Below are 21,262 nucleotides of genomic sequence, written 5' to 3'. Positions count from 1 at the left end.
ATGCAGGCGAGGAAACTCCGCCCGGCGACGCGGATGCTCCGCCCGCATCCCTCGCCGCGCCGCTTGCATATTCGAAAAATAACAGAGCCAAGAGGAGAATGTTGGGCAGCCAATGGCAGCGGCGCGGGAAGAAAGGAGGAGGAATTTGCAAGGGGGGGGGCCGTGCACCGCGAGAAAAGTGCACGATGCACGTGCACGCCCGGAAAAAGGGAGGGGGGCAGGGTTGCACGCCCTCCAACAGCGCCGGATTTACGCATAAGATAAACAAGCTGCAGATTTGGACCCCACTCTCTTGGGGGGCCCCGCCAAAAAAAAAAAAAAATAAAGGGGAAAAAAGCCCCTGGATGTACATTTCCCCAATATGAGATAAAAAATATTACTTTGATAAAAATGCATGTTTTGTTATGTGCAAATGGCTTTAGATACTAAATTAAAGGGGGGAAAACCTGGATGTACATTTCCAAAATATGAGATAAAAAAAACAAATTACTTTGAGAAAAATGCATGTTTTGTTATGTGCAAATAGCATTAGATACTAAATTAAAGGGGGGAAACCTGGATGTACATTTCCAAAATATAAGATAAAAAACAATTTACTTTGATAAAATACATATTGCTTTAGATACCTATTAGGTCCATAAATGACCATATAGCATATGTTCAACACAAAAAACAGCGACAATTTGTTGTTGACAAAGGACAGCTGGACATATAAAGGGCCCCATTACCTTCAGTAGCTTAGGGCCTCATCAAACCTCAATCCAGCCCTGGAAACAGGAACGACCCCTTCCATAATGATAATTTTACTGTTTATACCCCACCCATCTTCCTGAGTTGCCCCAGCCACTCTTGGGCAGCTTCCAACATATATAAAAACATAATAAAACATTAAACAAACACAGCATGGCCTTCAGATGGGTCGGATAAAAACAATAATGTTATTATTTATACCCGCCCATCTGATTGGGTTGCCCCGGCCACTCTGGGGGGCTTCCAACAAATACGTAAAGGTAAAGGGACCCCTTAGCATTAGGTCTAGTCGTGGCCGACTCTGGGGTTGCACGGTCATCTCGCTCTATAGGCCGAGGGAGCCGGCGTTTGTCCACAGACAGCTTCTGGATCATGTGGCCATGCTGGCTTAGCCGCTTCTGGCAAACCAGAGCAGCGCACGGAAACACCGTTTACCTTCCCGCCGGAACGGTACCTATTTATCTACTTGCACTTTGATGTGCTTTCGAACTGCTAGGTTGTCAGGAGCAGGGACCGAGCAACGGGAGCTCACCCGGTTGCAGGGATTATTATTATTATTATTATTATTATTATTATTATTATTATTATTATTATTATTATTATTATTACCTCGCCCATCAGGCTCAGGCTGGGTTTCCCCAGCCACTCTGGGCGATTTCCAACAAAGAATTTAAATACAGTGGTGTGTTAAACATTAAAAGCTTCCCTAAACAGGGCTGCCTTCAGATGTCTTCTAAAAGTCCGATAGTTGTTGTTCTCTTTGACATCTGGTGGGAGGGCGTTCCACAGGGCGGGTGCCACTACCGAGAAGGCCCTCTGCCTGGTTCCCTGTAACTTGGCTTCTCGCAGTGGGGGAACCGCCAGAAGGCCCTCGGCGCTGGACCTCAGTGTCCAGTCTGAACAATGGGGGTGGAGACGCTCCTTCAGGTATACAGGACCGAGGCCGTTTAGGGCTTTCAAGGTCAGCACCAACACTTTGAATTGTGCTCAGAAACGTACTGGGAGCAAATGCCAGTCTTTCAGGATTGGTGTTATGTGGTCCCAGCAGCCATGCGCAGTCACCAGTCTAGCTGCTGCATTCTGGATTAGTTGTAGTTTCTGAGTAACCTTCAAAGGTAGCCCCACATAGAGCACATTGCAGTAGTCCAAAAGGGAGATAACCAGAGCATGCACCACTCTGGCGAGACGGTCCGCGGGCAGGGAGGGTCTCATCCTGCGTACCAGGTGGAGCTGGTAGACAGCTGCCCTGGACACAGAATTGACCTGCCCCTCCATGGAGAGCTGTGAGTCCAGAATGACTCCCAGGCTGCACACCTGGTCCTTCAGGGGCACAGTTACCCCATTCAGGACCAGGGATTCCTCCACACCCACCCGCCCCCTGTCCCCTCCAAAAGAGTACTTCTGTCTTGCCAGGATTCAACCTCAATCTGTTAGCCGCCATCCATCCTCCAACTTGGGGGGGGGGGTTTCAAAGCCAACCAGAAAGGCAAGGTGTAGAGCTGTTCACCCCACTGGACCAGCCTGTTGAAACAAAAACGTCTCTGCGTCCGACGTGATGGAGGTGGAGAAGAAGGATCATGGAAATTCTATAACTGTGACGTTGGAAGAGACCCTGAGGATCATCTAGTCTGGCCTGCAGGACTCTGCCTCTACCCCATACAGGGATTGATCCTGCAACCTTGGTGTTATCTGCACCTCCCTCGAAGCCAGGCGTCCCCAAACTCAGCCCTCCAGCTGTTTGGGGACTACAACTCCCATCATCCCTAGCTAACACGACCGGTGGTCAGGGATGATGGGAATTGTAGTCCCAAAACCACTGGAGGGCCGAGTTTGGGGGTGCCTGCTCTAAGTGACTTAGCTGCCCTGTGATCATTTGCAAGGGAATCCCTTTTAATTCCACTGGATCGAACCTTCCCCCCCCCAGAAACCATAGGAAAGGATTCTTAGTTCTGTGTGTGCTCTGAGCCTTCACACGTTGCCAGTGAACCTTATTTTGGGGGGAGTGTCCAGGGGAGGGCAAGGGGAGCAACTTGGGAAGGGGTGCCTGTGGCAAATATTATTATTAATAATAATAATAATAATAATAATAATAATAATAATAATAATAATAATAATAATAATATTTCCTGGTCATTGACCGTATTAAAGATATTTGGTTTGATTTTGAATAATAATAATAATAATAATTTTTTTATATCCCAACCTCCCCAGCCGAAAAGCCGGGCTCAGAGAAACTCTCTGCTTTCCCCGAAAAAGTTGGCAATCCCGTTTCTTTAAGCGCTAAAAGCTCTGATGAATGATCTGGCTATGCTGCAAATGGCAAATGACATGGTAATTATTACTATCATCATTATTAAATTTATTTGCCTCCCCTCCACCAGCAGGTCCCAGGGCAGCTTGCAACAATTTAAAATCCAGTATCAAAAACAGCTAAAACAAACTACAGGAAAGAGGAAACATTAATCTCATAGCATCTTCAGGAGTTTTAAGGATGAGTGGTACGGAAATATTCTTAATACGTAAATATAGAAATACTGTAAGGAAACTGCTCCTTTATTTCGATGGAGATGCTTGCAAACAAAAAACAAGGCACTAACCAAGGCCATCAGCTTTGAGGCTATTTTTGGAGTTGAATATTTTTACCTGACCTGTTTCCCATTTAAACTTTTAGGTACTGTAAGATAAAATGAATGGGTGGGGTCGCTGCTGTTGTTTTAAAGTGTTAATGCTGTCATTAGCAGCGTGGGAAGAGCAATGGAGAAAGAACTGGAAATTTACAGCCTGTGAAGTATTGAGGGAAAATCTAATCAAGATGTTTTGTAGATGGTACTTGACACCTACCAGAATAGCTAAAATGTATAAGACAAAAACAGATCTGTGCTGGAGGTGTGGTAAAACACAGGGGACACTTATACAGGTTTGGTGGACCTGTGAAAAAATCAAAAGCTTCTGGAACACAGTGTATGATGAGCTTAAAAAAATGTTTAAGTATAACTTTATGAAAAATACAGAAGCTTTTCTACTAGGGATAACGGACACAGGTATAGCAAGAGAAGATCAGAAAACATTCCTCTATGCCACAGGAGCGGCAAGGATCCTAATTGCTAAAAACTGGAAAAAAGAAACTGTGCCAACAAAAAAGGAATGGCAAGACTAACTGTTAGGGTATATTGAACTGGCTAGATTAAGAGAGGGAGAGATCACACGAGACAAGAGTTTCAAAAAGTATGGGGGAAATGCAGAGAATCCTTCACAAAACATTGCCCTAAAAAACACTTTGTTTCGATTAATGTCTGCAGGAGACTTTGTGGATGTTTAAGTTATAATTAGAAAAATCTTAATAATTATTCATTAAGGAAACAGCTTATAAGAAGTACGGTAAATAAGGAGGCCAGATCCAGGATAAAGGAAGTCTTTTATTTGGTTGTTTGCATTGTTGTATGTTATGCTTATTATATTTCTGTATTGGGGGGTGGGGGTTTATGTTATGTTGTAAATAAAATTTCCAATAAAATTTACTAAGAAAGAAAGAAAGAAAGAAAGAAAGAAAGAAAGAAAGAAAGAAAGAAAGAAGTTAATGCTGTAGTGGTATTTACACTTTTTATTAAGTATTGTTATTGCACTACTGTATTTCGAATATTTGTTGTGAGGCTGGTTGTGTTTGTGGAAAATTCAGCCCACATTGGCTATGAACACCAGTTTGGAAAAACGAAGGCCGCTTTCTGAAGAAAAGGAATGCAGCAATTCTGATAGAAATTACTGCACCGCCCTTTTAAAATCACCTTATTTTTGTATCCCTTGCACTCCTCTTACAATGGTGTACATAGTGTAAAGGTGAAAACAATTTTCACCCCTTTAGCTCCAGAATGCTCACTTTGAAACACAAAGGAAACTAATTTAAATTTTATTTATGCACTCATTTAAATTTCATCTAGGTGTTTGTGGGTAAACTGCACATAGCTCCTTTGGTCTGTGACGTTGATTGGATTTTATTGATTGGATTTCGTTCTCCAGCTGCCGCCCCTTCTTTCTGAAGAATGCCAGGGTGCATTGTAATGGGTTGCGGGTTTGCTTGGGGATGCAGTTTTGAATTTCAAAGCACTTTTATTCAAGGCAAAGAAGCATCTTGCCACAAGGTCACCAGGGATGCGGGAGCTGAGATTCCTGCATTGCAGAATCCTTCTAACTCTACAATTTTATGATTCTAAGCTAGTGCCTACCCTTCAGAGGTTTTGGACTAAAGCTCTGGACACTCTGGCCAGCCAAGGCAATGGTCAGCTATAGTGATGTGAAAAATGTGGATTCCCCCCCACAATTTCATATGCCAGCCCTTCCCTTTTGAAGGAAAACGTCACCAATCCACTTTAATTTCTCTAATTGCAATGCTTCCGCAGCCAGCCATTCCTTAGGAAACACGTGGGGTTTTTATTCCTTCATTGTAAATGCAGCCTTACACTGTCTACTCAGAAGCAAGCGCCACAGTATTTAAAGGAGCGTAAAGGTAAAGGGACCCCTGACCATTAGGTCCACTGGTGGACGACTCTGGGGTTGCGGCACTCATCTTGCTTTATTGGCTGAGGGAGCCGGCATACAGTTTCCGGGTCATGTGGCCAGCATGACTAAGCCGCTTCTGGCGAACCAGAGCAGTGCACAGAAACGCCGTTTACCTTCCCGCCGGAGTGGTACCTATTGATCTACTTGCACTTTGACGTGCTTTCGAACTGCTAGGTGGGCAGGAGCAGGGACCGAGCAATGGGAGCTCATCGGCAAGTCCTAGGCTCTGTGGTTTAGACCACAGCGCCACCCGTGTCCCACTAATTATCAAGTGATTAATTGCTGAAATGGATAAACTGACAGATACAGCTCAGAGAGAGGGGGGGGGAGAGGCATAGGGTGGTTTGCTGGTGCCTGGGGCAGGGCAAGCGTTGCACCTCCTTGGTGGACTGGGCAGCTGGGGTGGGGGCACACACCAATGGGGGCACGGAGCCTACATGGAGGGTGAATGGATCCTGCCTCCGATAGGCTCCTCGCCCACTGGACCATCCACCTCCCCACTGGACCAACCGATCCTCTGCCAAACCTCAGCTGCTAGGGCTCTAGGCCTTTCTTGGGGGTGCCTGATCCCGTCCCCTCAAAAATGTGCACCTGGGGCCACTGCCCGCCCGGCCTCCCCACATTTTGCCTCTGGAAAGAGGGCAGTTCACCAAAAGGAAATACTTTTTCAATGACTTTAGGGAGTAAGTGGACTCCGGCTTCCAAGTACTGGGACTCTTACTATAAGCATGTAATACATGGGTAGGCAAACTAACGCCCAGGGGCTGGATCCGGCCCAATCACCGTCTCAATCCGGCCCACGGATGGTCCGGGAATCAGCGTGTTTTTACATGAGTAGAATGTGTCCTTTTATTTAAAATGCATCTCTGAGTTATTTGTGGGGCATAGGAATTTGTTCATTTTCCCCCTTCAAAATATAGTCCGGCCCCCCACAAGGTCTGAGGGACAGTGGACCGGCCCCTGCTGAAAAAGTTTGCTGACCCCTGATGTAATATTTGAAAAAGGAGTTTTAATGGAACGCAGCTCCCATTATTATTATTATTATTATTATTATTCCCTGCCCATCTGGCTGGGTTTTCCTAGCCACTATGGATTGTTGCTGTTTAAATGCTTCCAGCAATACAGAGGATTGAACTGATATGGGGATGTTGCGGTGGAAGGAATACGGCATTGTGAACATAGGAAGTGCCCCTGGATCAGGCCCATCGTAATCCCACATACCGTTCTCACAGGTTGGAATTTTAATCTACTTTGACTCACAGGGGAACTGCATACTGAATAGTTACTGAACGGCCAGATCAAACAGCACACACCATTTTAGCTTTAGGCAAACAAGCGACTGAGCTATGGATTCTGCCTAAGAACTAGACAAACGAAAGACGGCAATATTGTTAGTTCCTGAATTCCCTGTGGCTCAGAAGAGTTAACCAGGCCTTTGTGAAATCCTAGATTTCATGGAAATAGGTGGCAAAATCTTGCTTGCTTCGGAGGGCAAGTGTCTCTGCCCATGGCATAGGGCAGCCTTTGTTTGTGGTGCGAACCGAGTTTTGCTCTGATCAAACACTAATGAAAAGGTTGGGCTCCTCAATCGCTGGAATGTTTGTTGTATAGGATAAAGATGTATCCTTTTCAATTGTCCTCCCAAAAACTCAGGAAAAGTGTGTGTGTGTGTGTGTGTGTTTGCATCCACATGTACTTCACCTTTCCTTACTCTATAGAATCACAGAATTGTAAAGTTGGAAGGGACCCTGAGGGTCATCTAGTCCAACCCCCTGTAATGCAGGGGTCTCAGCTAAAGAATTCCTTGCAGATGGCCACCCGACCTCTGCTTAAAAACCTCCAAGGAAGGAGAGGCCGCCATCTTCCGAGGGAGCCCATTCCATTGTCAAAAAGCTTCTTCTCCATCGGAAGATTCCTCCAGCATAAACGCTTCGTGCCACAACTGAACATGTTTGTGGTTTCCAATTCTGGTCATAAGAACATGCGAAAAGCTCTGCTGGGATCAGGCCAACGGCCAACTTAGTCCAGCATCCTGTTACCTCAGTGGCCAACCAGGGAAACCCGCAGGCAGGACCTGAGGACAACAGCAACATTCTCCCCTGCAATTGTTTCCAGCAACGGGTCTTCGGAAGCAATTGCAGCCTCTGACTGTGGAAGCAGGACAGAGCCATCCTGGCCAGTAAGGTAAAGCTAAAGGACCCCTGACAGTTAAGTCCAGTTGCGGACGACTCTGGGGTTGCGGTGCTCATCTCGCTTTATTGGCCGAGGAAGCCGGCGTACAGCTTCTGGGTCATGTGGCCAGCAGGACTAAGCCGCGTCTGGCGAACCAGAGCAGCGCACGGAAACGCCGTTTACCTTCCCGCCGGAGCAGTACCTATTTATCTACTTGCACTTTGACGTGCTTTCAAACTGCTAGGTGGGCAGGAGCTGGGACAGAGGATCATAGAATCATAGAATCATAGAATCATAGAGTTGGAAGAGACCACAAGGGCCATTGAGTCCAACCCCCTGCCAAGCAGGAAACCCCATCAGAGCACTCCTGACATATGGTTGTCAAGCCTCTGCTTAAAGACCTCCAAAGTAGGAGACTCCACCACACTCCTTGGCAGCAAATTCCACTGTCAAACAGCTCTTACTGTCAGGAAGTTCTTCCTAATGTTTAGGTGGAATCTTCTTTCTTGTAGTTTGCATCCATTGCTCCGTGTCCGCTTCTCTGGAGCAGCAGAAAACAACCTTTCTCCCTCCTCTATGTGACATACTTTTATATATTTGAACATGGCTATCATATCACCCCTTAACCTCCTCTTCTCCAGGCTAAACATGCCCAGCTCCCTTAGCCGTTCCTCATAAGGCATCGTTTCCAGGCCTTGGACCATTTTGGTTGCCCTCCTCTGGACACGTTCCAGTTTGTCAGTGTCCTTCTTGAACTGTGGTGCCCAGAACTGGACCCAGTACTCCAGGTGAGGTCTGACCAGAGCAGAATACAGTGGCACTATTACTTCCCTTGATCTAGATGCTATACTCCTATTGATGCAGCCCAGAATTGCATTGGCTTTTTTAGCTGCCGCGTCACACTGTTGGCTCATGTCAAGGAACGGGAGCTCACCCCGTCACAGGGATTCAAACAGCCAACCAGGGGCGTCTTGCCCATAGAGGCAAGTGGCGCAGGGCACCAAGGTGCCATGTTCTGGAGGGCACCAGGAAAGAGGCGGAGGCTGGATGCGGCGCCTCCCGACATCAGCTTGCTGCCCTCGCCTGCCTCGCTGAAGCAGCGCCGCCCCTGGAGTCTCCACCTCTTCCCCACCGGCGAAGCTGCCCTCCAGCCGCTGCCCGCCTCCTCCAGCCCCGCAAAGTTGCCGGCAGCACCGTAAAAAGGTCGGCAACTCTGGGAAACGGGGTGTGGGTGTGGGTGTGTGGCACCGGAGGGATCTTGGCACCCCAGCGCTGGATATACTTAAGACAGCCCTGCCTCCGACCTTCAGATCCGCAAGCCCTAGGCCCAGTGGTTTAGACCACAGTAGCCATCCTCAATTGCCCTCTCCTCCTCCATGAACTTTTGAAGCCCTCCAGGCCGGTGGCCATCGCTGCCTCCTGCAGGGGCGAGTTCCACAGATTAACTATGCATTGCGTGAAGAAGGGCTTTATTTTATCCACCCTGAATGTGGTGGTGCTGGGCTTAGTCGGCCCGGCCAGGTGGCTTGGGGGCTTCGTGCGTGTGACGTCATGCATGCAATTTGGTCGCAACTTGGCACCTCTGCCTCCCACAGACTCTCCTTGGAGAAAAAGATGGGATGTACAGTGGTACCTGTGGATGCGAACGGGATCTGTTCCGGATCCCTGTTCACATCCTGAAGTGAATGCAACCCATGTCTGCGCGTGCGCGGATCACAACTCGCTGCTTCCGCGCATGCGCTTGACGTCATTTTGAGCATCTGTGAGGGGCAAAACCTGGAAGCAATGCATTCCATTACTTCCGGGTTGCCACGGAGAGCAACCCGAAAATGCTCAACCCAAAGTTACTTCAAGTAATAGTGCCACTGTATTCTGCTCTGGTCAGACCTCACCTGGAGTACTGTGTCCAGTTCTGGGCACCACAGTTCAAGAAGGACACTGACAAACTGGAACGTGTCCAGAGGAGGGCAACCAAAATGGTCAAAGGCCTGGAAACGATGCCTTATGAGGAACGGCTAAGGGAGCTGGGCGTGTTTAGCCTGGAGAAGAGGAGGTTATGGGGTGATATGACAGCCATGTTCAAATATATAAAAGGATGTCACATAGAGGAGGGAGAAAGGTTGTTTTCTGCTGCTCCAGAGAAGCGGACACGGAGCAATGGATGCAAACTACAAGAAAGAAGATTCCACCTAAACATTAGGAAGAACTTCCTGACAGTAAGAGCTGTTTGACAGTGGAATTTGCTGCCAAGGAGTGTGGTGGAGTCTCCTACTTTGGAGGTCTTTAAGCAGAGGCTTGACAACCATATGTCAGGAGTGCTCTGATGGTGTTTCCTGCTTGGCAGGGGGTTGGACTCGATGGCCCTTGTGGTCTCTTCCAACTCTATGATTCTATGATTCAACCCAAGGTATGACAGTAGATTCAATAAACCAGCAAATAAAATGGAAATTTTTTAATTCACCATGTAAAAAACCATTGAGTGACATCCAACGAAGTCATACTTCCTGAGTAGGCCTCTTGATATCAATGGAGTATGCCTAATATTGGCTGAAAGTCTTGTGACTGCTGCTATTTTGAAACCAGCTGTGACCACGAGAGTCAGGCCAGCGATGCTAAAAGGTCAGATGTTTGTAAGTGCCTTGCGAGTGACTCCATCTTTCCAGTGTGTTGACCTTGCGGGAACCAGGTGGCAAACGGGTGCCTGCCTCCAACTTGAATTCGGAGATTTAATTATCTGTTGGTCACTAGGTCTCAAGGTCGCTTGCTCTCTCTTTTAAAAATAGCTGTGTAAAGTGAAGTATGAGGAACCACCCTCCCCAATGGGTGGGGGGAGGCTTCTGAAACCCCATTATCACCAGATATCCTAAAATAATGGCTCCAGTGGGATCAGTGGGCAGCTGGAGCTGGCAAGCAGCAAGTGATCTAATCATGGGTTTTGTTATGCAGATGCGGCTCTGGGGATGCGTCAGAGCTCTGAGAAATCAGCAGGTAAATGGAAAATGGCATTAGTTTGGGGGCAGCTAGAATCCTTGATCTGCTCCTCCTTGCCTGATTGCAGAAGCCCCATTCAGAGAAGGGCCTTTGCTCTCCCAAAGAGCTAAGCTGAGGCTGAAAGAGCAAGGAAAAGGAATGCCAACCAATATCTGCAGCTAGAGAAAGCGACAGGAAGAGGCCAACCAAAACAAAAAGTCTATAAGGAATCTTTAAAGAATATTTAGAAAACTATGGAATAAAAGGAAACATCTTGGCAAAATTAGACTGATCCCTGTATTGTATACATCTAAGTTTGTAGGGAGGTAAAAATAAATTATGTAAGAAATATGTAACTGTGTGGTATAGAGTAATGGGTAGATAAAGTACAGTGAGATTAACTGGAAATCAATTTTAAATTTCTTCTCTATAAGTTTTATAATTGTGTTCAGTATCAGGAGTATATATGATGATAATAATTATTATATTAATCTTCTTGTATTTTATAGTGTGGTGGTTTGTTTGATTTTTCTGTTATTTGTATGTTTTATTGTATGTTTGTTTACTTGTACGTAGTCTGTTTTCCCATAAATGTACTGTATTTATTTTAAATTAATAAATATATATTTTTTAAAAAGGAACGCCAATAATATTTTTGCCCCAGGAGAGAGGCGTCACAATGCTTGTGCCTTCAAGCATTTTACATTCTGGATTTGGTGCTCTTGAAAAAAGAATATAATGTTATTTTTATTATCTGTATATATTATTATCATTATTGCCTGTATATGCCCATTCAACTGCTTTGATCTGCAGAAATGGCCCTGCAAAAGATGTCAATAAGCAGGGAGTTCCGAAGTTTTAGGTGCTGCCACACTAAAGGGATTCCTTTGCTAAAGTGAGGAACGGGTATTACGTGACATCTATAAGAGTGCCATGTAAGGGCAAAAGATTGCTGGCTGCGCATCACCAGGGATGTGATCCCTGAGCAGGGATGTGATCCCAGGTCTCCTTGCTCCTGCGCTACATTTCACACACCACACTCTGCCGTATGGCTCCTGTGGGATCTTTGCCTGTGGCACCAAGGGGCTGAGCTTCCTTGGTGAGATATGGAATGTCCCAGATGCTCAGGAAATAGAAACCTGCAGTCCAGTTTCTGAGACTGAAGGGAAAGTTGTCAGTCTGGCTGGGGTTAAAAATGAACACGGAGAAGGCTGAGGAGCAAAGAATGAGAATAGGGTTTGGGGAATGTGAAGGATAAGGAGGCCAGACAAAAGGAGACTGAAGATAGCACTTGGATAGCACGGGAATGGACTGATAAAGAGAACCCAAGGGGTCAGTTGAGGCTTGAGGAGCCAGGGCAGTGAGGCGTTGGAGGGCGCTGCAAAGTAGCTGGCATTTGAGCAAGCAAGGGAAATGATTGGCAAGGGAGAGGCAGAGGCAAATCGTCTCCAAAGGATTGTAAGGAAAGGCAACTCCTGCACAGCAGGGGGTTGGCCTAGATGACCCCTTAGGGTCCCTTCCTACTCAACCATTCTATGATCCTCTGAATACCTGTTTTATGAAGAACTGACCTTTCACGCTTGCCTAAAAGGGGCTAGATGAGAGATTTGGCATGGTGCGTCAAGACAACTCTTCCTATCGTTTGGATTCTGAGTTCTCAGGGAACCCCAAACTCTTGCCAGACCCCACAGAACTTTCAGCTTGCAACAGACTGGGACTCGAGGCCATTGGAGAGCCACTGAGCCCCTTCTTTCCTGGGGAGAAGCAGGTAGGATTCAGCAGAAGAGTTCAGGAGGAAAGTGACCGGCGCTTTCTCCTCTGCTGGAAGAAAAGCTCAAAAAATGTTGCTTTTCTTTAAGGGCAGGATTCAGGAACCATTTGTGCCTCCACCTGGAAAGGAAGAAAGGAAGCATGTTGTTTGTTGTTGTTTTAGTCGTTTAGTCGTGTCCGACTCTTCCTGACCCCCTGGACCAGAGCACGCCAGGCCCTCCTGTCTTCCACTGCCTCCCGCAGTTTGGTCAAACTCATGCTGGTAGCTTCGAGAACACTGTCCCACCATCTCGTCCTCTGTCGTCCCCTTCTCCTTGTGCCCTCCATCTTTCCCAACATCAGGGTCTTTTCCAGGGAGTCTTCTCTTCTCATGAGGTGGCCAAAGTCTTGGAGCCTCAGCTTCAGGATCTGTCCTTCCAGTGAGCACTCAGGGCTGATTTCCCTAAGAATGGAGAGGTTTGATCTTCCTGCAGTCCATGGGACTCTCAAGAGTCTTCTCCAGCACCAGAATTCAAAAGCATCAATCCTTCGGCGATCAGCCATCTTTATGGTCCAGCTTTCACTTCCATACATCACTACTGGGAAAACCCTAGCTTTTACTATACGGACCTTTGTTGGCAAGGTGATGTCTCTGCTTTTTAAGATGCTGTCTAGGTTTGCCATTGCTTTTCTGAAAGGAAGCATATAATCTCTCAAAAGCCAGCCAGACTTCAAGGGGGGGGGATGCACAGTGTTTTGTTTTTGTTTTTTTAAGACCGATCTCAGATGCAAGGATCTTACAATCCACTTGGGTCTCAGAAAGGAGCGGAGGGGATACAAATGGCAAGAGCACCAGACAAGGAAGTGGGGAAGGGGGGTAATAGGAAGGGCAGCACTGGTATAGTGGTTAGAGTGTTCAACTACGACCAGTGAATCCCATGTTCACATCAGCTGTGATTCCTGCATTGCAGGGGGTTGGACTAGATGTCCCTTGGGAACCCAGTCAGATGGGCAGGGAAGAAGAAGAAGAAGAGGAGGAGGAGGAAGAAGAAGAGGAGGAAGAAGAAGAGGAAGAAGAAGAGGAGGAAGAAGAGGAAGAAGAAGAAGAAGAAGAGGAGGAGGAGGAAGAAGAAGAAGAAGAGGAAGAAGAAGAAGAAGAAGAGGAAGAAGAAGAAGAGGAGGAAGAAGAAGAAGAGGAAGAAGAAGAAGTGGAGGAAGAAGAAGAGGAGGAAGAAGAAGAGGAAGAGGAAGAGGAAGAGGAAGAAGAAGAAGAAGAAGAGGAAGAAGAATAATTCCTCGAAAGGAGAATGGCAGACGAAATTAATGGATTACGCAGAATTGGACAAAATGGCAGGAAGGATTCAAAACATGCGGGACCAGAGGATTGGAAGAAGTATATGAACTATTTGAAGAGCAATTGTAACCAACAAATTACGCTAGTAGGACTACAAGAAGTTTTGCAAGGAGAAATATACAAAGTGTTACAAAGTAGAAAAATGTTACAGATAGGTAGCCGTGTTGGTCTGCCATAGTCAAAATAAAAAAATTCCTTCCAGTAGCACCTTAAAGACCAACTAAGTTAGTTCTTGGTATGAGCTTTCGTGTGCATGCACACTTCTGTGTGCATGCACACGAAAGCTCATACCAAGAACTAACTTAGTTGGTCTTTAAGGTGCTACTGGAAGGAATTTTTTTATTATTAAAGTAGAAAAAGATAGAGATATTGGTTATGAGTTTTAAATGTAATAGGGAAAGTAAGAAATGCATACTAAGAGATTAGACTGGAAAAATTTTCAGACAGGACTGATGGAAGTCAAAAAATTGAATAAGATGTAAAAGTATGTTTAATTATTGTTGAAAATGGTATGTTAAAAAACCTAATAAAAATTTATATTAAAGAAGAAGAAGAAGAATTTCTGTCATTGTTTATTATTGATGGATAATCCTAATATTCCTTGCCATAGACAGTGGTAGCCGAGGGGAGAAAGCCACTTTGCAGAAGTCCACCCACCCACCCACAGCCCAGCTTGGAGGCATCAAAGCGCACTCTGGGGATTTTGTCTGCTTGTTGTGCAGCTGCCTTGAATACTTTTGAAAACGAAGTCCATGCACAACCACGAATCTCTTCTCTTCTTCCCACTCCTCCCAGCCTGTTGATGAAAAGGAACCGGGCCTCCCAGCCAAACTGAAAAAGGCAGATCTGGCAGGAACAGGAATCTGGGAGAATTTGCAGGAGAACCACGACCCAAGCGAAGCAGGCACAGAGAACCAACCATATTAGGCAATGGAGTCAAAATACGTGTGTGTGTGTGTTGCATTCTATAATCCTTTAAAAAGCTCCTGGGGAAATGTGAGTTATTGTATTTGACTGTCATTGGGAGGGATTAAATGACTTGCATTCTCCCTCTTGGTATTTATTCCCCATACGCCTTGATTTTTGCAGGCGATAAACCCAGCAGTCCTGGAAGAACAGGAGAAAAGCACAGCTCTGCTTATTCCAGCGGCTCACTTCCAGCAGGACACAGAAGTTATAACACCCCTCCACTGTTTATTTCCAGCATCCAATATTCAGAGATATACTGCTCCAGGACATGGAAGATCCATGAGCGATCCACTTTAGCAACACTGGGAGCAAGGCATAAATTGCTCTTTTTAGTGGACTTTGGAACTCCCTGACTCTTGACACCAGGCCTTCGCTGTGCTCTTTTCGGCGTCTACTGAAAACAGTCTTGTTTAGACAAGCCCGCCCAGGTGCTGTGAAGGTTGACTCGAGTTTTAATCTGCTTATAGCCTGCTGCTATTTTAACTTTTCAGAAGTAAATTTTAGGAAACAAATAAACAGACATTCCTTCAAATGTAGGAAGGAGATAAAGAGACATTCCTTCAAATGCTCAAAAGCCTGATGTGATTTCCTAGCTAGTTTCAAAGAGAAAAGGGCCGAGAGAGATTTAATTTCAAATGCGAAGAATTTGTAAAAGATGTCTGGAAGTCAGCAAGAGGGAGGGAAGGAGGCCGATGCTTTGTTTGAGCAATGCTTTAAGTTATGGATTTGTGTAATGAAAATGTAATGAAATATGGAAAACTCAATAAAAATTATGTTTAAAAAAATAAAAAAATTAATTTCCTCCCCCATATTCAGTCTGCATGGAATTGGGGTGGGGTCTCCCAGAAGGGAAATAGCTTGCCCCACCTGTTTTGATAGACCTTGTGATTGCAGCAACAAAAGCCACACCAGGAATGACAATCTAATCAGTGCCCAGATTTTAACCAAATCATGCTTCCTTTGACCACTGGCAAGTGCAAACAGGGACAGCCCTTTGCCCCACTGAACGCACAGTCTTTACCTGCTTACCTGGGAGTAAGTTCCATTGAAGTCCAGTGGGACTTACTTCTGAGCAGACAGATAAAGCTTGCTCAATTTGCAATAAAGGAATAAACGCCCACGTAATTCCTAAGACATGGCTGGATGCGGAAGCATTGCAATGGAAGGATTTAAAGTGGATTAATGACCTATCCCTTCAAAATTATGGGAAGGGCTTTGCATGCCAGCAAAGCCCTTCATTTCCTTCATTTGGAGCCAGAGTTTTATTTTCAGGATAAAACAGGGCTCCGTTTTTGCACCTACAACCCCCCCCCCCAACACCATTTTTAATTGTTCTCCAGTTGGAATTGTTCTACACTTGGAAGGTATGTTTTGGTTTTGGTTTGGTTCTAAATACATTTTATTCGATTTTCTTCCAACTACTGTATACAAAAGTGAAAATCACCATAACAGAAACAATAATAACAAACACACACACACACAAAACTATATACCAAAACAATTTCAAATCCAAAAATAGGGATTCTCTTAATCCCGCGACTTCCCTCCAGCCCTTCGCCTGGTTCCTTAATTTTTCTTTTCAACTGCATATCATTACTATTCAAAAAAATCATCATCATCATCATCCAATTTTCTCTATTATTTCTCTAAAACTACAAGTTTTCTTAAAATCCTGCCAGTGTGTTAACTTGGTTACAATACTTTTACAACAAACATTTCCCATTCTTTTCTGAATTTCTCGTCGTCTTGGTTTCTGAGCTTTCCAATTAATTTTAGCCATTTAGGCGTATTCCATTAACTTGATTTGCCAGTCTTCTTTAATTGGGGCAGCTTCTTCTTTCCATCTTTGGGCTAACAATATCCGGGCGGCGGTCGTGACATACAGAAACAATTTCTTTGGAAGGCGTATTAAGGCAACATATCAGAGCAGCAGAGTCTCTACATTACAAATATCAAAACCATCTGAACTGCAATGGCTTCTCCCTGCCAGTGGCGTAGCGTGGGGGGTGCAGGGGGGGCCGGCTGCACCGGGCGCAACATCTGGGGGGTTAGGGTTAGGGGGTGCAAATCCATGGGTTGGGGGCGCAAATTACTTGCCTTGCCCTGGGTGCTGACAACCCACGCTACACCACTGCTCCCTGCCTCTCAGTTCTAGGAACTGCCACCTTAAGAATAAGTGCCGGCCTGTCCAGATCAAACATAAGAAAATAAGGGCAGCCTGATGGGTCACAGTGGCCGACCAGATAGGATTTGAACACAACAGCAGCTCTCTTGCGGTCTTAAACAAGCAGCTTCACAGCAGATTGGGAAGAAAGTGCTGTGAGTTTCTGAGCGAGGAAGGGGGCATTGAGGCCGCGTGCCCGAGGCTCTCCTAATTCCTGAATCCAGCAAGGATTCAGTTGCTTCTTGATTGATAATGGCCACACTAAATATGGGCCATTAAGGGAACAAAAGAAGTGGCTCTGTGCCAGAGGACAAATGGGTGGAGGGGCCCCTCCCTTAACTGCCTGATACAAAATCCTTTAACACTTAGATAGATAAAACTTTATTCGCATTAGCCAATGGCCATAGCAACAATAAAACATTTCAGTATACACAGAAAAGGAAATTTGATATAAAAGCACAATTTAAAGTCCTGAATCAGCAGTCAGTTAGTGGCCCTCATTCTGATTGCCCCTGCTATGAACCTAGCAACCTTTGCTGTTATCTGCTCATTTTGATCTGCTCTAATGCTTGAGTTGAGCCTTTAATTCTTGCTTACCCCCCAAAAAAACTTTTCTTTCCCTCTGTATTTTTATTTGAAACCACACAGAGAAACTTGGGACAACCCAGTCAGATGGGTGGGATATTTATTATTATTATTATTATTATTATTATTATTATTATTATTATTATTATAGCTAGAAGCTAGAAGCTGGTGGGCTGCAGGCTAGGCAGCTAAACAACAGAGGCATGCCTGATTTCTGCTGGGATCCAAGGCTGTGGCTATGGAAGAAGCAAGACTTTCTTGGGGTGCAATGCTGTGAGCCTTTCCATCCTAGGCTCAGTTTGCATATATGTGTAAATAAACCATATATCCTAAAGACACCAGAGTCTCCGCTGTCCCTCATTCCAAGGAAACCGAACCCTGGGGGAACTCCTGGAACCTGAGCTTGGAGACTGGTGTGACATGCAGCAATATATAAAGCAATAGCACATATGGAAAACAAATTCGAATCCCACACGGATGCCAATTAGGTTTTTAAAAAATCTTCAAGCTTTGCTGAAAACTAAAAGCTCTCCAATGCTAAGGTGTTCCACACAGCAACCGTTACGCAGGTGTAGAGTGCCTCTGAATTTGGAGCTTTCAATTAAGGACCAGGTGTGCTGCCTGGGAGTCATTCTGGATTCACAGCTCCCCATGGAGGCGCAGGTCAATTCTGTGTCCAGGGCAGCTGTCTACCAGCTCCATCTGGTACGCAGGATGAGACCCTCCCTGCCCACAGACTGCCTCACCAGAGTGGTGCATGCTCTGGTTATCTCCCGCTTGGACAACTGCAATGCGCTCTACGTGGGGCTACCTTTGAAGGTGACTCGGAAACTACAGCTAATCCAGAATGTGGCAGCTAGACTGGTGACTGGGAGCAGCCGCTGAGACCATATAACACCGGTCTTGAAAGACCTACATTGGCTCCTAGGACGTTTCCGAGCACAATTCAAAGTGTTGGTGCTGACCTTCTCGGTCCAGTATATCTGAAGGAGTGTCTCCATCCCCATTGTCCAGTGCCGACGGCCTTCTGGTGGTTCCCTCACTGCGAGAAGCAAAGCTACAGGGAACCAGGCAGAAGGCCTTCTTGGTGGTGGCGCCCGCCCTGTGGAACGCCCTCCCACCAGATGCCAAAGAGAAGAACAACTATCGGACTTTTAGAAGACATCTGAAGGCAGCCTTGTTTAGGGAAGTTTTTAATGTGTGACATTTTAATGTATTTTAAATCTTTGTTGGAAGCTGCCCAGAGTGGCTGGGAAACCCAGCCAGATGGGCAGGGTACAAATAAATTATTATTATTATTACTATTACTATTCATGGGACTCATAGCTGACAGCGCAGTGTAGTGGTTAGAGTAGCTCTGAGGAGACCTGGGTTCACACCCTACTTGGCCCGAATTCTCTCACTGCGGGTGACCTTGTGGGCACTGTCTCCCAGCCTTTCCTACCTCGCAAAATTATTGAACCAATAAAATGAGATAGAAAACAAACAGGTCTGCTGTTACACAGAGGAAAACAGAGAGTAATAATGAATGAAATGCATAGAGTACTGGCCTCTGCTCCTCCACTATCTAGCCCCGTTTAAAGCCATCTCAAAAACTAACCAACGCTGCATTTTGTGAATGCCACAAAATAAACTCTTTCATATATTTTTTTTTCTGTTCTGAATCTCCCACACACACCCAAAACCTGTTTCACTGATCCTAGGACTGTGTCAAACTGTTTTTAAAACTGTGTTTTTAAATTGCTGTAAGCCAGCCTGGCACCTTATGGCAAAAGATGGGTAATAAATCAAAATAACCACTGCAACATACATGTCTTTCTGCCTCCCACTTACGAGAATGTGCCTGGGCTTGCTCTGAAATCAGAATATCCAACAGATATGCCCAGCTTTCTCTAGGCAGGAAGGCTCTAATAAGTGGGGAAACTGCACCTGTTGAATTTTTGCCTGCAGAGCAGCTGCTAAAGGCATACAAACCCTTTAGAGAAAAATATGCCCATCTGAGTTATTAGCATTTTGCATTGTAGCAGAGCTTTACCAACCTGCCCCAGTTGTTTTGGACTCCCGCCAGTGATGGAAATTGTAGTCTGAAACATCTGGAGGCAACCAGTCGGCAGAGACATCTGTCCTAAACCAGCAACAAAACCAAGTTCTCACAAACCTAGCTGAGATTCCTGCATTTCAGGGGGTTGGACTAGATGACCCTCGTGTTCCCTTCCAAGTCTACAATTCAATGACCCTATGATTACAGAGTAGTCTCTGCTGCCACCTGGTGGTGTTCTGGCTAAATGGACGTTGAGAGCTGACTTCCACATGACTACACAACAAAGCATTTTCTCTGATATTTTGCATGCAGAAGAATGCCTGGTCCATTCCCCGTTGCAAACAGTCCCTAAGGCTGAATGCTTTCCTGGGCAACAATAGGGTGCACTCGGGTCTTTTTTTCCCGGGGGGGGGGGGGAGAGACGCATTTTGTGAATCTTTGTACTTTTGTCCATTTCCCGTATTTATTTTTCGCGATTTGAACTATAAAATGGTGATTTTCCTGAGTCAAAATGAGAGTACCCCTAAACATTTTTCTTTAGAAAAAAATAAGCACTGGATGCACTTAAAACTGCAATACCGTACTGTGTAAACTGGGAGCAATGGGGGAATGAAAAACCATCTTCCGCAGAAACTGCTGCTTGCCTTCTATCACTGTGCCATTGAGAGCGTGCTCACTTATGGCTTATGTGTGTGGTACGGAAGCTGTACTACCCGGGACAGGTTGGGGTTGTGCAGGGTTGTTAAGGCAGCAGAGAGCATTGTTGGCTGCCCACTCTCCACCTTAGAGAAGATTTATGCCACAAGGTGCCATAGGAAGGCACTGGACATAGTAAAAGATCCATTGCATCCTGGTCACTGTCTCTTCGAGCTCCTGCCGTCGGGACGGAGATACAGGACGATGAAGACAAGAACGAGCCGTCTTAAGAACAGCTTCTTCTCCAGAGCGATCTCGGCCCTGAATGGGAAGCCCGGACTTTGAAAGTCATCTAATCTCCCTTGCTGTATTATACTGTATTGTTTAATTAGTGTTTTTATGGAGCAGTCAAGTAATTTCGTTGTCCCCGAAGGGGGCAATGACAATAAAGATATTCTTATTCTCTTATTCTTATGAATGAGGACCTGCAGTGGTTACAGCTGCTGCCTGGCAACTGTTTGCCTGATGGAACTGGTGACACCTCCAGGCAAGCCTATGATGTTTAGTGAGCCTTTGGAGAGAGCAAGACAGGTCTGGCTCCAGAAGGGGGTGATGCCAGCTAAGTATTTTGCGGGGAAGGCTGTAGCTCAACTGGTAGAGCTTTGCACGCCATAAAAATTCAAGAAGACCCCAGCATCCTGGTCTCACGATGACCAACCAGATGGCCCTGTGGGAAACCCAAGATCAGGATTCGAACACAAGAGAAACGCTCTCCCCTTCTGTGGTTTCCAGCAACTGGTGGTCAGAAGCTGGAGGCCTCCAGCTATGGCGAGAGAACACGGGTTTGTCTAATCCTCTTTATTTATTATTTTAAAAAATTATTAACAATGTCAACATAACAAATGATCAAAACAAATCATCTTCATTATTCCCCCCTGTTTCCCCCCTCCCCCCTCTTTATTGGAAGCTGCCCAGAGTGGCTGGGGAAACCCAGCCAGATGGGCGGGGTACAAATAATAAATTATATTATTATTATTATTTGATTTGAAAAGCAGACCACCACACTTCTTGTTTCCCAAGCGCTGCAGGGGGTTGGGCTAGATGACCCTTTGGGTCCCTTCCAAGCCAAGAAAAGTACCAGCTGCTGATTCCTGTCGCTCAAGCTGCAGTTGAAGTCCCAGGAGCGAGCCGGGGAAGATGTTCGAAATCCCTTGTCGACCTTAGCTGCCCTTGCACTTGTGAATATGACCCGCTCTCCTGGCCTCTGCCCCCTATTCTCGCACGCTTTTTGGGCCCCCAGACACACAAACAGCCACTT

General features: G+C 45.8%; 1 protein-coding gene across 1 annotated transcript in view; it reads left to right on the top strand.

The window, feature by feature from the left end:
- The window catches only part of LOC309540087 (C-type lectin domain family 4 member F-like), a gene marked incomplete at its 3' end in the record, with an annotated part of 160,155 nt that overhangs the window by 70,079 nt on the left and 68,814 nt on the right, over positions 1-21,262 (top strand). The gene's annotated exons all lie outside the window — the stretch shown is intronic.

This window comes from Podarcis vaucheri, assembly GCF_965113315.1.
Source record: "Podarcis vaucheri genome assembly, chromosome: 9".
In the NCBI taxonomy this organism is placed as follows: Eukaryota; Metazoa; Chordata; class Lepidosauria; order Squamata; family Lacertidae; genus Podarcis; species Podarcis vaucheri.
The sequence above is the reverse complement of the archived record's forward strand: the minus strand, read 5'-3'. Positions and strand labels throughout refer to the sequence as shown.